Source organism: Lissotriton helveticus, chromosome 7, assembly GCF_964261635.1.
Source record: "Lissotriton helveticus chromosome 7, aLisHel1.1, whole genome shotgun sequence".
In the NCBI taxonomy this organism is placed as follows: Eukaryota; Metazoa; Chordata; class Amphibia; order Caudata; family Salamandridae; genus Lissotriton; species Lissotriton helveticus.
Window position 1 is genome coordinate 1486721225 of NC_136068.1, and position 8599 is coordinate 1486729823.

Sequence of the window (8599 nt, forward strand, 5' to 3'; positions counted from 1 at the left end):
CTAAGCTATCTGACCAAAACTGGCTCAACCTAGTCAATGATTTTGACATAGTTAGCATGCAAGAAACTTGGGCTAAAGATGTGCATCATTTGCCTGGTTTTAAAACTTTCTTTTCCCCGGCCATAGGGTCAGCTTTTGGCAGAGCAAAAGGGGACTTATGCACTTATGTATCGAACCTCTTTAAATATGTTAAAATAGAGTTTACTATTAACAAAGATCATTATCATATGGTTAAGATACATATTAACAAAGTGCAGTGTCTACTTATTGTACATTTTTATAATAACATTCCGGTGGAGGCTTTAAATGATGTTTTAAAAGGAATGGCCACAGATTTTAAAAGGAATGGCCACAGATTTTAAACATATGTTAGAAGAAAAAAGTAAGGAAGTTTTTGCCATTTGGGGAGGGGATTTCAATTGCTCATTGTGTAAAAGGGGAGAACAATGTGTATGTATTATCCTGTTGAATAGAGAGATAAGCTTATCCCATTTTGATCATTCTATATGTGGGGATCTCTTGAATGAAACCATGTTTTTATGTGACATGGGTTTCGCAAACAAAGCTTGCCAACCTGAGGTTCCCTTTAGTGCCACATTTAATGGGAGAGGTGTATTTTCAACTATTGATTTTATCTTAACCTCTGATAGATATAGCCATCAGGTTCTGAATTTTAATACACTAGATACCGCATTAAGTGACCATTTCCCCCTGTGCATTGAAGTCTCAAATTCAAATCAGGAATATGATAAAGATAGATCAATCGAAGAGGCTGTAAATGATATTGCGTTGAAACATCAAAATGGATATGCTTTGAAATGGACTAGAGTGGTTCCGTAAGAATTTCTTCTTAATTTATTTAGGAATTGTGACTATGGTTTTGAAGTATGTCTTGATGATAAAGCATCCGACTCAGCACTCATTAAACACTTTCTAAATATAACTTCATATATTAAAACTAAATTATGAGTTACTAAGAAAAACCAGAAGGTGGATGATGCTAGCTGGTTCGATACGATTTGTCCCAAAGCTTATACCAACCTAAAGCCCCAGTACGGGACCAAGATTTAATAAAAGAACGGCGAAAGGACTATAAAAATGCGCGGAAACAGAGAAAGGACGCCTTGAAGCGGGAGGCATGGGAATCCCTGTGTGAGGCATCACAAAGCAGGGATACTACTGCCTTCTGGCAAGCAGTTAACGCGCCCTTTTTTGAAGATCAAGCTAAAGCCAGAATTGAGATAGCCCTTACTAATATTGAATGGCTAGAGCATTATGCAAACTTATACAGCGCTGTGATACCCCTGGAACAGGCTACACCCGTAATAATGGATGAAAGGGCTACTTTAAATTCCAATAGAATAGACTTGTGTATCACCATGAATGACGTCGTGTGTGCTATAAAAGCTAGCCTTGAAGGGAAGGCGTCTGGACATGACGGGGTGCCAGTCGACCTGTATAAGAGTAATATGGCTTTATGCGGTCCAATTCTTATGAAACTTTTTAATGCAGCTTGCACTAAAGGATTGCTACCCTCCTGGTTTGAGTCTATCATTATACCGATATATAAAAAGGGGGACAGAGCTAGCTGTGCCTGTTATCGCCCAATATCATTGTTAGACTCTACCATAAAGATTTTCGGGCACGTAATTTCAAATAGATTATTATTTTGGGCAGAAGAACACTCTATTATAAGTGATCTTCAACATGGTTTTAGGAAACATCTGGGCACAATCGAACAAGGTCTTAACCTGCATATTCTTTTTAGAAAAATACACAACAGTAAGGAGAAATCGTATATTCTTAACGTTCGTCGATTTAACCTCGGCCTTTGACTGTGTCACTCACAGCAAATTATGGCTGATCTTAGAGAACCTGGGTGTAGAGAAGAATATAATTACCTTTGTAAGAGAATTATATATCTGAGCACGGGCCAAAGTCAGATTTGGTAGGAATGGCGAGTGCACTACGGCTATTAACATTGCAAGAGGAGTACGGCAAGGGTGCGTACTGGCCCCCTTCCTATTTACAATCTATATTAATGACTTAGAAAAAATACTACTTCAAGAATGCAGGGACATGCCTTTAAGCCCAAAGATCTGTCCCTGCATTATTATATGCGGGCGACGCAGTATTGATGGCCCGGACCCCACTGGCAATGCAAAGAGTAATTACATCCTTTTCAAATTTTAGGGCCAACCTAGACCTGAAGGTTAATTGTACGAAAACGTTCTGTATGAACTGTGGTACCGGGGCACAACATAAAAAGAAAACGATGTATATTAACAACAAACCCCTGGAATTCACTTAAAATTTCCCCTATTTGAGCATACTGTTTGATCAAACAGGCCTTTGGAACACGACAATTAAGACACGAAGATTGTTGTTCTGTAAATCTATAATGGCCCTTACAAATTTTGGCAGAAAAATGGGCAAAAAACCACTTGGGGAGCTTTTAATTATATATAGAGCAACTTGTGTTGCAATAGCAGCATATGGTATGGGAATTTGGGGGTACGCAAATGTCAAACTATTACAGCTGGCAGAAAATTGCTTTTTTGAGATATCTTTTATCAGTGCCAGATAGCGTGTCTACATACATATGCCACTCAGAATTGGGTCAACCTTACATTGAAGACGTGATCAAAGTCCAACCAGTTTTATTGTGGCACAGGGTTTGGACTCTGGAGAAGTGTGCTTTTAATCAATTAATATTGAGAGACGCGATAAATCTGGATAACGCCAGAAAAAGAAGGTGGTTGACGTATGTAAAGAAGTTCCTCAATGACATAGGCCGTCGAGATTACTTTGACGATCCACTACTTATGTCCCATGTGTCCAGGAGAGAATTGAAAAAACTTTGTATGGAATACCTGGATGATCAAAGATGTTGTATTGAAATGAGGAAAACCACTGTGGTAGCACACCAACTAATAACGATAACAAATGATATCCAGCCCTATGTTAAACTGCACATGAAGGAATTTGATATGTTTTTATTGATACGTTTTAGATTAAACATTTTATTTAGATTTCTTAGTTTCCCCAAAATGAATAATCGGACGAAGGAACTTAATAAATGTCCTTGTGACGATTTGTCTAATCAATCCGATATGCACATTTTGCTATTCTGTAAGTTTTATGAAATGCAAAGGAAAAGATGGATTGTGCCTTTATTGAAGATAATGGGCTATAATCAGTGTCGCCCTGCCTTTTTAGCTATCCAGAAATTAGATAATATTTTAACAATAGCATCTGTTTCTACTTTAAAAAAAAAGTTTTTAGATTACGCAAATCAATTCTTGCCCCACCGTAATTATCTGATGTTTTTAATATGTATTATGATAATTAAATTTGTGTATATTCATTTGTATGTATTTTTAACAAGTGTACTTTTATGGTTGTTATATTCATTTAACAGCTGAATAAAGATAATTTGACTTGACTTGACAGATTAGTGAGGGAATATCAGTATGGGAATTCATTAGCTGCAGTACGTTGTTCCCACTATTGGTTAAGTGGCACTGTGCAAAGCGCAAGTCAACTTGCTGCACTGCATCACTGGGAAAGGGCAACAGTGCACAGTATTTAGGCTAAACAGTGCATTCCTGTCCTTTCGGCCTGCACTGGCACACTGTAGGCTGCTTAGCACAAACACACCCTTGCACTATGGTGCAAGGGTGCCTGAGGTGCATGCAGGATTGTCTTAGTGCAGGAAGGGTCACTTTCCTGCACATGAAGAACCCTTAGAGACATAGCCCTCTATGTATGTGTGCCTAGGAATGCAGCACACATAGTCAGTGGTAGTGACTTCGTAGACTAAAGTCATTTATCCTTCTTACTCATCAACTGAGAAGCCCTATTTATTTGACGCATTCCCAGGTTTCCCTTGTTGAGTATACAGGACGTTCATCATAAACCATGGACGTTTTATGGACACAGCCACACCACGCCCATGAAACGTCTCCCTTGCACACAGTGCTGCTACACAGCAGTTTACAAAGGGTTGCATTACTCCAAACGTGTATGCCATTCAAGGCCAAGCAAAGTTGCTTTGTGTGTCTTGACATATCAGACTTAGGATTTTGCATTACGCATGTACCATGATGTATGGTGCAAGTTTCAAGCACACCTCTCATACACATGCCCATAGCTTCATCGATGGACACCGATCTATTTTGTCATACATTTCTACATTTTAGTTGGTCTGTTGTATACTTCAAATTTCCTTACCAGCAAGTAGATCATTCCCATATCGCCCATTATGTAAACGCTCATTAATGAAGCTGTGCCTGAAGATGGAGGCATCATGCACACTTCCAGTGTATTTGGTTAGCACATTGGTGAAACATCCCCAGATTGTTCACAATGGCCTGGACATTGATTAAGTGTGCTTTCAGTTCTTGTACAGGTAGGATATTTCTTGAAAGGGAACCAGTTGCACATGTGTGTAATCCATTGCACCTAGCACATAGGGTAACCCTTCAATGGCATTGAAGCCTGGTTTGGTCTCCAGCTGCTGTTGTTGGGTCTTGGGGAAGAGAAAGTTCTGGCATGTGAGGTGGATGATGGCATCCAAGACAGAGTGCAGGAAGCAGAAAATGATGGCTGCAATATTCCTGCTACTCTGGCTGTTGTGATCTGGAAGGAACCAGATGCCAGCATATGGAGGACTGCCATCAGCCTGACCTTAATGGGCCTGGCAGTTGGTGGCTGGAGATTTTACCCAATCTTGATTAGCAGTTCTATGATGGACTCCTGAGTCTGTAAAATCTGATGACCTCATTCTCCCCGAGGTCAGTGAGGGGAATCCGCTAACAAAATGTACATGACTCTTCTCCTTCGTTGCCTACGTGGTGGCCTCCTTGCGACTCCCAGTGGTAGCATGACCACCTCCAAGGTGCAGTTGAGCTTGTCAAATAGTTTTATTCCTACTGCAGAAGACTAAAACTGATTTGCATATAATTGCCTCCTGTCTGAAGTGGCACAGTGGTCTAAAATATAATGTACCGTGTGACCTGTAGAGAGGAGATTTAACCTGTGTAATTGCTGGCAGCCACCTTTGGTTTTTCCAGTGTGATTTCCGGTCCCGACATCCAGTCTGAGCACTGGGACTCACAAGTATTATGGAACATTTAGACAAGGCCCTGCCTCTCCGATACAGAACATGCAGAGGCAAAATCAGCCCTTCAAAACATCCAACTGGCAAGGCAAGAGAGGCGAGTCACAGTGTGAGACTCCTCTCTCCCACTGCCAGACTCAAAGCGGAAAATTGAACAAGCTTACAGGTGAGGTCTACAGCAAACTCAAGGGCACAGATAAGGCAGACCATACACATTAGGGGTCAATTTTACTGAGGTGTCATGCAACACAGGGTAGTAATCAGAGTTGCTGTGCTGCATTGCGTGAAATGGAAAGAGCAAAAATTCATCATATCTACTAAGACAGCTCGTGACAACACCCACCCACGTCGCCGACCACACGCTTGACCCCATCTTCACAGCAAGCCCTCACGCCACCTTCAACCACACCACCGAACCCCACTGGACCTGTAGTGTAGTTCCTATATTCCAATAGGCTCTGCGCATTGGAATAATATATCCTATAGATTTGGCGTAGGACTTAGGTCGACTAGGTCTCTATCGAATATATTAGACTTCATTGTGAGTGCCAGCTAGCTCAGAGGTCACTAGAAACTTTCTCGAATACACAAAAAGGGATTAGTTTCTGAAAAACGCATAAACATGACAACTTTGTTTCCCCAAGAATAAAACTGATCTTCAGAGTCGTGGAAACAATAGATAGATATTTTACTCAGTCAATCGTGCATGCTTCGTTTCAGCAGAGGTGCAGAGAAATAGAGAGACGGGCGTTTTCAATAAAAGGGTTTAATGAAAAGTCTTCTTTCTCATGCAAGTAAAGTGAACTGCTACAATCGTAATACTGGTTGCAAAGTATAATGTGTACAGTGAAAAGAGTATTATAAAATAATACTGTAAAAGCATTGTATGGTTTCTAAACCATAGATAAATACATACATAAATAACAAAGCTAAAAGTACTCAACTGGTGCTTCTTAAATACGCCTACCCCAATGTACCTTACCTAAGTCTAGTACAAGGGAAGAAGTAAGTGAGGTGTGGCATAGGTTTAGTTTTCTTTGCCAAGAATCTATCCAAGATTTCTCCTAGGGTTTAATCAGCTCCGTACCTTGGTTTTAGAATGAAGGAGGTCTTGTATCTCTGTCACGGACTCAATTTCCCAACACCCCGCGAGGGGAGCTTGGAAACACTGGAGCTGGATTCTCAGTGAGAGAAAGGACAGCTTCTCTGTCAGTGCGTCAGCTGGAGGGTCGGCTTCTTTCGGCACTTGCTGTAGCGAGCTGGGTCGGGCAAGTAGATAGTCGAGCTGCTCCGAACCACCGTGTGTTTGTTAGGGCAAGTGTAGGCGCATTTATACCTTGAAGGTGCCTAGTTTGGCGTAAAGTCGGACATAATAACGTCACCAAAGAACCCCAAGGGAATGGTAGTTCTTTGAAAACGCCATGATTTCTAGAACAAATCAATATTCAAGCAAGGGGATGTCCATGACTGCTGAAGCCGAGTTTTCCAAGAAATCGTTGTGGCTTCTTGGCGCTAGTGGAAGTAGCGATGCCTGTATTTGGACTGGATGGGTTATGTCTAAATATGGGAATGATTTCTATGTCCATATAAGAGCAATGTGAATTATACCTATATAAGGGCATGCATCGGTAAATTACACTTGGATTCTAAAATGCTACACAACAGACCGACACCCACTGCATCCACTTCACCTTCAGGAAGCCCACCACGCACCACCGCTCCCAGTAGATGCCTCGACGCCGGTGGAGCAAGGTCACCGAAGACCAGCTAACCACCACCCTCGCCCAGAGCCCGCCAGCCGACCCCACCGACCCAGACACCGCCACCCGCATCTTCAGACAATGGATCGACAACTGCACCAACACCCTCGCCCCGCTCAAGGCACCCTCCAACAGCCACACCAGCAAGAAGGCTTACTGGTTCATCTGAAGACCTCCAAGCCTCCAAACGAACATGCCGAAAACTGGAGAAAAACTGGCTCCGCGAACGAACACCAGACAGCCAAACAACCCACAAGAACGCCACTCGCAGACACCATAAACTCATCAGAACTGCCAAGAGGGCTTCATTTAAAGACCGCCTAGATAACAATGCACACAACAGCAAAGAACTCTTCAGCATCGTGAAGGAGCTCTCCAACCCAACTCCAACCACAACGACATCCCGCCTTCACAAGACCTATGCGACTCACTGGCCACCTTCTTCCACCGCAAGATCTCCGACATCCACAACAGCTTCAACGCCGCGACCCCCCCTATAGCCCCCACGACCACCATCCGCACCAACCACCTGCTCTACTGGACCAACATCAGCGACGAAGACACCAGCGAGATCATGAGCACCATCCACTCCGGATTGCCGTTAGACCCATGCCCTCACCACATCTTCAACGAAGCCTGCACAGCCATCGCACCTCACCTCCGGAAAATAATCAACATCTCCTTCGAGACAGCAACCTTCCAGGAAAGCTGAAAGCATGTCGAGATCAACGCCTTGCTCAAGAAACCCAAGGCGGACCCCAAGGACCTGAAAAACTTCTGACCCATCTCCCTGCTTCCGTTCCCGGCAAAGGTCACCGAGAAAATCTTCAACAAACAACTGACCCGCTACCTCGAGGAGAACAGCATTCTGGACCCATCCCCGTCCGGGTTCCGCAGCAATCACAGCACGAAACCGCCCTCACTGCCGCCAACGATGACATCAGGACCCTGCTTGACAATGGAGAAACAGCGGCCCTCATCCTCCTGGACCTGTCAGCCGCCTTCGACACGGTCTGCCACCGCACACTACGAACACGCCTACATGACGCAGGGATCCAAGAGAAGGCCCTGGACTGGACCACATCTTCCTGTCCGGCATAACTCAGAGTCCACCTCCCCCCTTCCGCTCCAATGCCACCGAGATCATCAGTGGCATACCCCAGGGCTCTTCCCTCAGCCCGACGTTGTTCAACATCTACATGGCACCCTTGCCCACGTCGCCCGACAGCACAACCTCAATATCATCTCCTATGCTGACGACACCCAGCTGATCCTCTCCCTCACCAAAGACCCTCACACTGCAAAGACCAACCTCCACGAAGGAATGAAGGCCATCGCCCAATGGATGAAGTACAGCCAGCTCAAGCTGAACTCAGACAAAATGGAAGTGCTCATCCTTGGCCCCACCCTTTTGGCCTGGGACGACTCATGGTGGCCGACCACACTAGGAACAGCCCCGACACCAACCGACCACGCACGCAACCTAGGGGTCATCCTCAACTCCACCCTCTCCATGACTTAGCAGGTCAACGCCGTCTCCTCATCCTGCTTCAACACTCTCCGAATACACCGCAGGATCTTCAAATGGATCACCATCCAAACTAGAAGAACAGTCACCCAGGCCCTCGTCACCAGCAGATTGGACTACGGAAACGCCCTCTACGCAGGAACGTCGGCCAAACTCCTGAGACAACTGCAAAGCATCCAGAACGCCTCG